Source organism: Ziziphus jujuba, chromosome 5 (assembly GCF_031755915.1).
Source record: "Ziziphus jujuba cultivar Dongzao chromosome 5, ASM3175591v1".
NCBI lineage: Eukaryota > Viridiplantae > Streptophyta > Magnoliopsida > Rosales > Rhamnaceae > Ziziphus > Ziziphus jujuba.
Window position 1 is genome coordinate 14,527,945 of NC_083383.1, and position 10,954 is coordinate 14,538,898.

Sequence of the window (10,954 nt, forward strand, 5' to 3'; positions counted from 1 at the left end):
CAAATTGTACTCATTTGGCGGAACTTTTGCTAGATTTTCCTAGTTCCTATTTAATATGTTTTCAGTCCTTTCGATTTTCTGTCGATATGCAAGCATGTCTTATGATTTGTTAGTTGTATTTGTTTTTCAGATAAATGGATTCAAAATATCAACCAATATTTGTTCGAAGGTTTTAGGACTCAGATATATCGAGAAAAAATGTGAATTGTAGGTATAACTTCTGGAAAGCTGTGACAGATATTAAGTTCAGACTTATTCCAACCCAAAGAAAGAAGTTCGAGAGTAATTGTTTTGGCCACTTTTTGAAAGCCAATGAGATACAGTTTAATGGCCACATCATCAACAGCATGCTATATAGGCAATGTGTTTGTGATGAGTAGGCAACGTGTTTTTGATGAGCAAGATGCTATGGTATTTGATTTTGGAGGTTACGGTACTAGATTTACACATAGAGAGTTCGCAATTATTGGAGGTCTACATTTTGGTTATGAACCCAATAGGCGAGTTAACATGTCTACGCGTATTAGTGACACGTATTTCGGAAAAAAACAAAAAGTCATTAACTCAAAGATAACTGAAGCTTTCATGATCGCATAATGTTAAGATGATGATGAAGAAGACCGATGATAAATTGAAGTTGGCATTATTATTTTTTCTGGAGACGGTTCTTCTTGCCAAGGAAAGCATGGCCACCGCACCCCATACTCACTTGGAGATGGTGGACGATTTAGAGTATTATAATAACTATCCATCAAGCAGTTTATCGTACAGCACCACCTTCATATCGTTAAAGAGTGCTTTTGAGCATAGGGAGTCAATGGCAATAAACAAGTCAAATACCTATAGTGTCTGTGGATGCTTTTATGGTAAGTTTATACAACTATAATTTAAAGTTTGTGAGTTTCCATTCGGTTTTGTATTTACAGTATATATTTATATACTTATTCATTTATTCATTTATTGTTTGACAGATTTGGGATTTTAAGACAATTTTTATGTTAGCTAAAACATTTGTTAACAAATGAATTGTCTCAAAACCCCAAATCTGTCAAACAATAAATGAATAAGTATATAAATATATACTGTAAATACAAAACCAAAAGGAAACTCACAAACTTTAAATTATAGTCGTACAAACTTACCATAAAAGCCAAAGAAAACTCATAGACACTATAAGTCTTTGACTTGTTTACTGCCATTGACTCTCTATGCTCAAAAGCACTCTTTAACATCTGATGGTGGTGCTGTACGATAAACTACATCATGGATAGTTATTGAAGTACTCTAAATCATCCATCATCTTCAAGTGAGTATGGGGTACGGTAGCCATGTTTTCCTTGCCAAGAAGAACCCTCTCCAGAAAATATAATAATGCCAACTTCAATCTATTACCGTTATCTTCATCATCATCTTGAGATTGTGCGGTCATGAAAGCTTCAGTTACCTCTGAATTAGTGACTTTTTGCTTTCCTCCAAAATACGTGTCACTAATACGCGTAGACAGGTTAACTCGACTATTGGATTCATAACTAAAATGTAGACCTGTAATAATTGCGAACTCTCTACGCGTAAATCTAGCACCGTGACCTCCAAAATTAAATACCATAGCATTCTGGTCGTCATAAACACACTGCCTATATAGCATGCTGTTGACGATATGGCCACTAAACTGTATCTCGTTGGCCTTCAAAAAGTGGCCAAAACAATTATCCTCGAACTTCTTTCTATGGGCTGGAGTAAGCTTGAACTTAATATCGGTCACGGCTTTCCAGAAGTTAGAACTACAATTCACCTTTTTCCTCGATATCTTTGAGTCCCAAAACCTTCGAACAAATGTTGGTTGATATTCTAAATCCATTTATCTTAAAAACAAATACAACTAACAAATCATAAGACATGCTTGCATATGAACAGTAAATCGAAAGGACCAAAAACATATTAAATAGGAAAATCTAGCAAAAATTCCACCGAACAAGTACAATTTGAGAGTTCAAAAAAAAGCGATGTTTATGCATCTATTATAAATAATTTTCCAACTAGAGGAATCTATTTTCTAACTGGAGAAAATTTTTCAACATAAGGAAAATGCTTTCCGACTAGAGGAAATGTTTTTCCAACGGGAGGAAAACCTTTCGCTTGTCGGAAAAATTTTCAGAACCTAAAAATGAAATGCAAATGAACTAGACCTAACGGTTTTGTACAAAAATGAATTATAATAAAAATGTCAAAAGAAATTTTTAGAACCAACGCATATTGTGGATTTAACAGCTACACTATCTTTTATATATTAGTATCCATTATACATTAGGCAACACACCAACCACACAAACCATCGGTTTTTGGGTTTTATGTACAATATATATCATAAATAACTATATTTTAAGCACCAAAAAAATAGAAAGTTATATGTGACATTGCTTACTAAAGATAACTTATGGTTTCAACCAACCTCAAACATTATGGTTTTACATTCAGATCTCCTATTAAATTCAACAAGTACGCAGCTTCAAAAACTCCCCTAATTTCACATTCTAATAATGCAACACAAATATTGTTGTCACATCGAATAACACAATATCATAAGTATGGCTGATAATGACAAATGTTAAAAATTGAACAATTTACAAAGAGATGAGTTATCTTCTCTAAAATAATCCATTATGAAAATTAAGCATAATGCTGAAAAACTATACAATGCAGCACAAATAAAGGTTCAATGATAAATTCGTTACATTAATGCAAAATTAATTTCCATAACATTTTCTATTTTATTCAGAGAAGCAACTTACATTAATGGGGGACAAACCACCACCAATAATTCTTTATCTCTTTGTCTCTCTCTCTTTCTCCATATCTAAGAGTGTGTGTGTCTTTGTGAGAGCTTCAAATTCTTGTTTTTTGCAATTTTTTCAGCGTTCACTTGTAACTATACAATCTCAAATTGTATGCTTCAATTTTCTGCTCGGTCCATCACTTGCTCCTCCAATGCTTAAAAAAATAAAAAATCAATATTAGTAACAGAACTTAAATATTTATATATTTCTTAAGTAAACTAAAATGAGTTAACTTTATGCATGTACAATGGATAGGCATAATAATGTAACTTGCCTATTCTATCAATATATCTAGCAACCATCCTACAGAGCATACCCAATGTGAAAATTCACGATACCACCTCCCAGAAAATAAAACTATCCATCATAGGGCTAAAGCCATCAATACAACGTAAGTCAAAATCTGGCTCTCAAGCAACTAAAACAACCAAACAATAGAAACATAACTGAAACAAACCAACCACAAAAGAAAAAAAATTGCATTATCTACCACCAATAGAGCCTTCCAAATATTCTAGTGTAGTATCAATTGCAAGGCCATAATTTCAAATAACAGAATTCCACAAACCCCAATGGGCCAATTCACATGATATATAACCAAACTACAACTCTTAAAGAGGCAAAATAGACCCAGGAAGCAAAAAAATCCACATACCCAAATAAAGAAACTGAAAAAAATAAATGGTAATGAAAATAAACAAACAAAAATAATCAAATAAAATCTATTTGCTTCACACGGCACAAAATTTATACAAAATCTCGTAGAAACCAAAACACGAACATAAACCAAAGAATTGAAAAAGGATAGAAAGAAAACAAAACACATAACATAGATGATAGAAACATGTTGATGTAAAGGCAAACAGTAGTCATCGATGAATGGGTTAGTGGTACCTTGTCGTCGATGACAACACAACAATCGTCCTTCGAGTTATGCTGGGAAGCTTCTTGAATTGTATAAAACTTGGGTTCTTAAACAAAGCTGCACGGACACGGGGAGGGAGGACAATTTTCCAGAAATTAGTTTTTCTACGAAGCCGGCGAATGGGATGACAACTTCGGTCAAGTGGCAACAACAATGGTCTGTTTTGCTAGCTGTGTTCGAATGGTGTGTTTGTGTTCCACACAAAATAGCTCCTTATTAGACAGATCAAAGGATACACCTGTTAGAAACAAATTACATAGCACTCTGAGATTGTGAAGCATGTGTGAGTGATGGTTTTTCTCTATCATAAAATGAACACACACACACACACACACACAGAGCTACTCTGTGTGTGGACTCTCTTGGATATTATGAAATTGGGTTTCTGTTTTTTTTTTCTTTTTTTTTTTTTGGTTTCGTTTTCAAATGCCCGATCCCAACAAAAAAATAAAAATCAATAAATTAAATAAATAAATAAAATGCAAACTTCTGTCAGGACCCATCCAGGATCCCTTTCCAAAATCCTAAATAAGCTCTGATGCTAGAGAAACCCTATCAGATTGTCCTATGAAAAACCCAGCAATATCTCTTCTACGAGTAAAACATGCCCTAAAAACTTACTGCATGAAAACACACTTCTATATGATACAGCTTTATCTCTCCCACAATTTACAGCACTTTAATATCAAACTATCTATAGGTACATGTATTATAAATAATTTAAAACATGAAATACCTTTAATTATTCATGTCCACCCATACTATCCACTTAGTACCGTACATTTCAAATATATTGCAAATATCGTTTTAGAAATATACTAATGCATAATATAGAAAGAAAAGTAAAACAATCACCACATCAACAGTACTAGTAATAGCAATCATTTTAATGATAAAAATAGTATTAATATAATTTGTTGAAGGCTACTAAAATATCATACATTTCTGAGGGCTATCACATAACCACAGCTGCACCAAGGGCTATCTCACCTGTCCAAAGACTACCACTTATCCAATTACTATTATACTTACCCAATAGCTATCTTTCTTACCCGTAGGCTGTGACACTTCCCCAAAGATTCTGCATGATGATAATAATAATAATAATAATAATGAAAATGTTTGTAAATGAAATCGTGATAAATAATAACAATATTAATATCAAGAATAATATTAACAACAGCGATGACAATAAAAGCAATTAAGTACAATATTAGAAAAATCAGATTATGAATAGTTAAGATAATATAAGTAAAATAATATTTTAAAATTCAAAATATATTATAAAATATACACTCGCATCGAAGTTACAAACGATACCCTCTAATATTCTACGAAATCCATGATTTCAACTGTCGTCTGTACTTTGCTATCAATACAATCCGAGGTGGTTGCTTAGATTGATCCTTCGATCTCCTGGATTCATCGACAACATAGTTATGAGGCTAGCTCTTTATAGACCACATCGAATCGTCACCCTAAGCGATGTAATACAAACAAACATAACATAATATAACATATATATATATATATACTTGATGCACATACTATATACTAGTGGTGCTCGACGGCGCCCAGCATCCCACAGCACTGCCTGACGGAGAGGTTAAAGAGAGAAATCTACATCTAGGCCACCTTGGCGTTCCAGCAGCGCCGATGCTAAAACCCTCAATCCCGGTCATGGAAGAGGACAGCTATGGCCAATGTTAAACTTGTCTGCCCTCAGTCCGATGGCAACCATTGGAAAGTATACAACCTGTGCACTCATAACAATCCGTCCGCGTGCTAATCACATCCACAACTACAAAACACTGGTACGTATATGGTGCATTAAAAACTCTAAATTTTTATAGTATTATTAAAATAATAAATTTTGATAAAATTAGATAAAAATCAAGTTTATGAATAAATAAATAAATTAATTAATTAATGTATTTTTTGGAAATACTAAATTTAAATAAATATTTTTCTTCAAATCCATGAAATCAATTTATACCAAAACAATATATTAAAAAAATACATAAAAATTCATACATAATTAAAATCACATAAATGCATTATTTATGTATTAAAATTTCAACATTTAAATCAACAATAAATTTAATAAAAATTAAACCATAATTTCATAAAATTAATCGCTTCCACAATAATTCAATTCCATAAATAAATAAACAATTAAACGCATAAACATATTTTCTTATCATAATAATTTAATATAATTAGTTTTTCAAACCTTCAATCAATTCATCCAAATATCATTAGAACCACATACAATTTCACATATAATTAAGTATATAAGATACATTCTAGTAGATGCTATAACCTTACAATAAAATTAACAACAATTGAACAGTAATTTAAAATTTACAGCTTCCCAACATTTTGAAAACATTAATTCAAGACCACATTTATTCAATTCAACACAATTTGACGTCTTTAATATAAATAATAATTATTTAAATATTAAATAGATACAATTTTTTATATTACTATATTAAAACAATAATATTTTATTCAAAAATGGCATCTTTCAAAATACTCAATCATAATTCATAAATAATATAGCATTAGAAAGCTAAGAAGACAAGGAACATGAACCAACCTTCGTTGAGCTCAAAACCGTCAGGATTGGCTGGAAAATGAACGGAAAGTTTCGACTAAGCTCTCCCTTCGTGTATCTCACAAACAGCTTAGAATTTAGGTGGATGGAGATCATTTTTTGAACCAGGGTGTCGAAAACTAGGGGAAAGACCGGTCTCACGGTCTAGAACCATAGGAAAATGGGTCAACCGGTGGACCTTCAGTGGCCGATTTTGGATGGCCGATCCCAGCACGTCCGCCTGCCAAACGGCCAGAAATTTGGCCTTCGACGTCACTCAGCCATGGGCTTTCATGCGGGCCATTTCGTGCATCCTCCCGGCAGCCAGAGAAAAGGAAACGGGTAGAAACCCAAGAGGGAGAGGGAGGGGGAAGAGAGAGAAGTTCTTTTCGTGTGGGAAAGAGAAGAGAGAGCACGTGCGTGGGAGGAGGAGAAAAAACAAAGGAAAAAGAAAAGGAAAAAGAGAGAAAATAATAAAATAATAAATAAATAAAAAATATACAAGAGTCAAACCTAAATTAAGCAAGAATAAAAAGTTAACTTTGGTACCCTTGAACAGTTCATACCTCAACTTTGTTTTGCTCATAACTTTCAAACCGTAACTCCATTTTCAACGGGCTACTAGTCTACAGACTTGGATCGATGCGAACTTCGTAATGGTGCCTCGGTCAGTCTAGAATTCTATCTGAATTAAAAAGTCAAAGTTTAACCCATCTCGGTCAATAACGATCAAACCTGGTCAACATCGATCAACTTGAGGAAATTCCAATGTACTTTAGGATGGGATGTTATATTTCAATCTATATATATATATATATATATATATATATATATATATATATATATGTATTGTCAAAAAATGGATTATATATATAGAGAGAGTGCCTTCATATCTCTTATCGTATTATAATATATTATAATATAGATATCATTATTTAAAAAAATATAAAGATTATAACATATATCTGATTTTTCAATATATTTATCTATCATACGTTTTTTAATGTTTTGCTATACAATACAAATATCAAAAAAGAAAAACTTACATACACCTATATATCCGTATATCCATAGGTTTGGTCTTATGGTAAAATTATGTATTTATGTTCATAAGCTTAAACTAGTTGTAAAAACTATCCGACCACAACTATTCATAAACAAATGAAGAAATTTAATTAACTAATTGACAAGTTAAAAATATGCTATGAGAATTGGTTTTATTAATTCAATTCTTGTCACCAAAATTTTCATAGAGGCAATTAAAATGCAAAGCAACACAAGCCGAGAGGTAATAGTGTGATTAGGGAAGTGCTCCAAAAGAGGAGCATTCATTTTGCTACGTATTGTGAAAAACAATTCTTAATAATGAACATACAAATATATTAATGTATTATATATATATATATATATATAGAGAGAGAGAGAGAGAGAGAGAGAGAGATACTGAAAATGAGTTATTTTTTAACGTTCATTTCTTCAATTACTTTTTTATCTATAGGTATAAGTAATTCATCACTACTTTTCTCTTTTCTTTTCTTTTTTTTATTTTTTTATTTTTTTATTTTCTTTCTACATCAATGGAATCAAAAAAGAGGAACAAAAATCACATCTGTTTTCACCACGTGCCCAACTAGAGAACACCAAAAGAAAAAAGAAGAAGAAGAAGAAAAGCAATCAACTAATAGAGACAGAGTTGAGCGTTGCTCCAACTAGATTGGGGATTGACAACCTTTTGTAAAAACCCACCATCAACACCCACACAAGAAGCACAGATCCCATTCCCATCATAACCCCAAACATAACATGGAGAAGCACACGTTCTAGAGTGCTAGGATTCAAAAATGGATGAAATTTATGGAAATAGAGAATGAGAGGCTAACCTTTGACGAACTCTTTGAGTTTAGAGGAACAAAGCAAGGCGATGTCAGTTGTGTTGAGAGCGCAGAGGCGGTGTTTGAAAGGAAAAGTAAAAAGAACCCCTAGCTGTCGAAAGGGAAAGTAGAAAGAAAACCAAAAACAACAACAACAACAACAACAACAACAACAACAAAAAATTAAAAAACATGCTTTTTGATAAAGAAAAGAAACAAAATAAAAAATAAAAAAAAAATCTTAATTAAGGGTATTTTGGTCCAGATTGATTAAAAATGGGTTAGTTTTTTTTTTTTAAAAGAAATTTTGCTATTTTTCAAGTTTCCATTTGTATGGTGATTATTTTTCGAAAAAACCCAACTAATTTGCCCAAAAGATAACTAGGGACAATCTAATTTAAGCTTATATGGGTATATAGTCCAATGGATGTATGAAATCCAGCCCTAAATCTACCATTCCAATATGGATTTGATAGAAGAAGCTCAATATCAAATCCCATCTTTTTAAATACTCAAAGTACTTTCTTTCAGAAATATTTTATTAGGCTATGTTGTACAAACTATATTACCCGATAGCTCTTTAATTTATGATCGACATACCTTGAATCAAATGATTGTCAAATAACGTAACGATGTCGAACATCATCTAATAAAATATTTCTGTATATATATGCATATATATTTATTTTTACCTCTTTCTTTTTCACGAAAGTGGTATTCTAAATCATTGTCTAACCTGGTATGATTAAAGAATTAAAAAGCTAACAGCATCAATGCTGAATAGTATAATAATTGGACAAGTAGTTTGGAACCCAGAAAATATGCCAATGTTTAAAGAGAGAGAAAGAGAGTACTTCAATTCTTAAGCAGTTTTTCGCTTTGTACTCTAAACTTTTGGTTTTTTTTTTTTTCAATCAAAACCTCATGAACTTCATACAAAGTGCAATGACAGTCCCTCCCCGGCTCTTAATTTTTGACGTTACTGTATTTTTAACCATGTTCATGAAGTTTATGGCCAAAAAACAAATAATAATTCAGGGACTAATTGCATAAAGGGTCAGAGCTCAAGGTATATTGATGCATTAAAAAATAAATAACAGTAATAAAATAAATAAATAAAACTAAACAATGTTCTCATTTACTATGCTATTCTGTAAGCTGTACAAAGCTCAAATAAAATTTTATTCACCAAAAAAAAAAAAAAAGCTTAAATAAAATTCTTTTAATGGCCCTGTATGGTGTTGTCCAATACAAATATCATTAATATTTGAGGTGAATACTTGCATTTTTTTATTTTTTTATTTTTTCTCTCTTTTCTTTTTTTTATTTTTTTATTTTTATTTTTATTTTTTTTATTTTTATTTTTAATTTTTTTTTATGAAGAATTGAAGACTCGCATTGCTTTCATGATGAAGCTCCGAACCCAAATCACTCAGTAAACGAATGAAGTGATTTGTCAATCAGTTGGGCCAAGAACATGCTAATACAGATCTGTCAGATCATACTGTGGCCCATTATTATGTTTTATGGTTTACTGACCCAAGCATTTTAGATTGGGCTATCCCAATAACTTTTTCATCTCTTTTCATATTGAGCAATGAATTTCAAAATTTGATAAGTTTGAATCAAACTTAATTACTTTAAAAAAATTATACGAATTGAGTTTCAAAGGCGTAATATTCAGCTAAACTTGGCCCATCTGCACCATTGATTATAGATGAAAATGCCAATATGGAAATGAATTTTGGTATATTTTTTTCATTTTTGAAAAAAATTTCCATTTGATCGAAAAATAAACCATTCAAAAATGGAAACATAAAAATTAGATCAAAAAATAAAAAACAGACAAAAAATTAGATCAAAATTTTGTAAAAAAATTTGGTCTAATTTTTATTTGGGTATTTTGGTCTTTTTATTTTTTTGTTTTTGGCATAAAAATGTTTTTAATTTTTTATCTAAAAAAATTATTTTTATTAGACCACAAATTCCAATTCTATTTTAATTTTACTATTTTTTATGATTTTAGTTCAAAAATATTTGATTATGATTCTGGGTAATTTAATTTAAATATAAAAAATTAATGGATTCCATTTTCCAAATAAAAGCCATCAATATAAAATGAGAAAATAATAAATTTATTTTTTTCAATTTTTTCTTTAAAAATATTTTTTATTTAAAATTAAATAAATTATAGCATTAACATGTTACTCTAGTTATCTGCTCCCACAAAGTCATTTCTTCTTGAATTAACAAACTAATTTGCAATGATTTTGAAAATTCAATATTGAAATCATTAAAATTGAAATTTTATAACAGGAATTATGTAAACCCTAAACTTCATAGTACTAAAGTACAATATTTCCTATTTAATGATTATTTGCTCATTAATATACCATTTTTCTATCAGAAACACATGAGATACAATTAGTTAGCTATTATCCCCTACAAAGTTTTTAAACAAATTGATCAAATATTCTTTGCTCATTAATTTACCATTTGTGTATTAGTTGGCCCATTGATTAAGAATATGCTGATACAGATCTGTCAGAACATTACTCTGGCCCATTATTGTGTTTTATATTTTAATGACCCCAGCGTTTTAGAATGGGCTAGATCCCAATAACTTTTAATTTAAGTTTAATTCTCGCTTTGGTTTATAATAAATTAGTGGATTATTTATATCTAGGTCCATTAGTTTTGCATCAATTTGCAATTTGACTAGGGA

At 30.8% G+C, this 10,954-nt stretch overlaps 1 long non-coding RNA gene across 1 annotated transcript; it reads right to left on the minus strand.

Annotated features, from left to right (window-relative positions):
• Window positions 1–5,009: 5,009 nt before the first annotated feature.
• LOC132803916 (uncharacterized) lies at window positions 5,010–7,091 on the minus strand. Its single transcript, XR_009639157.1, has 2 exons — window positions 6,362–7,091; window positions 5,010–5,570 (listed from the first exon to the last, which is right to left on the minus strand). It is a non-coding gene; the product is annotated as an uncharacterized LOC132803916 (long non-coding RNA).
• Window positions 7,092–10,954: the final 3,863 nt, after the last annotated feature.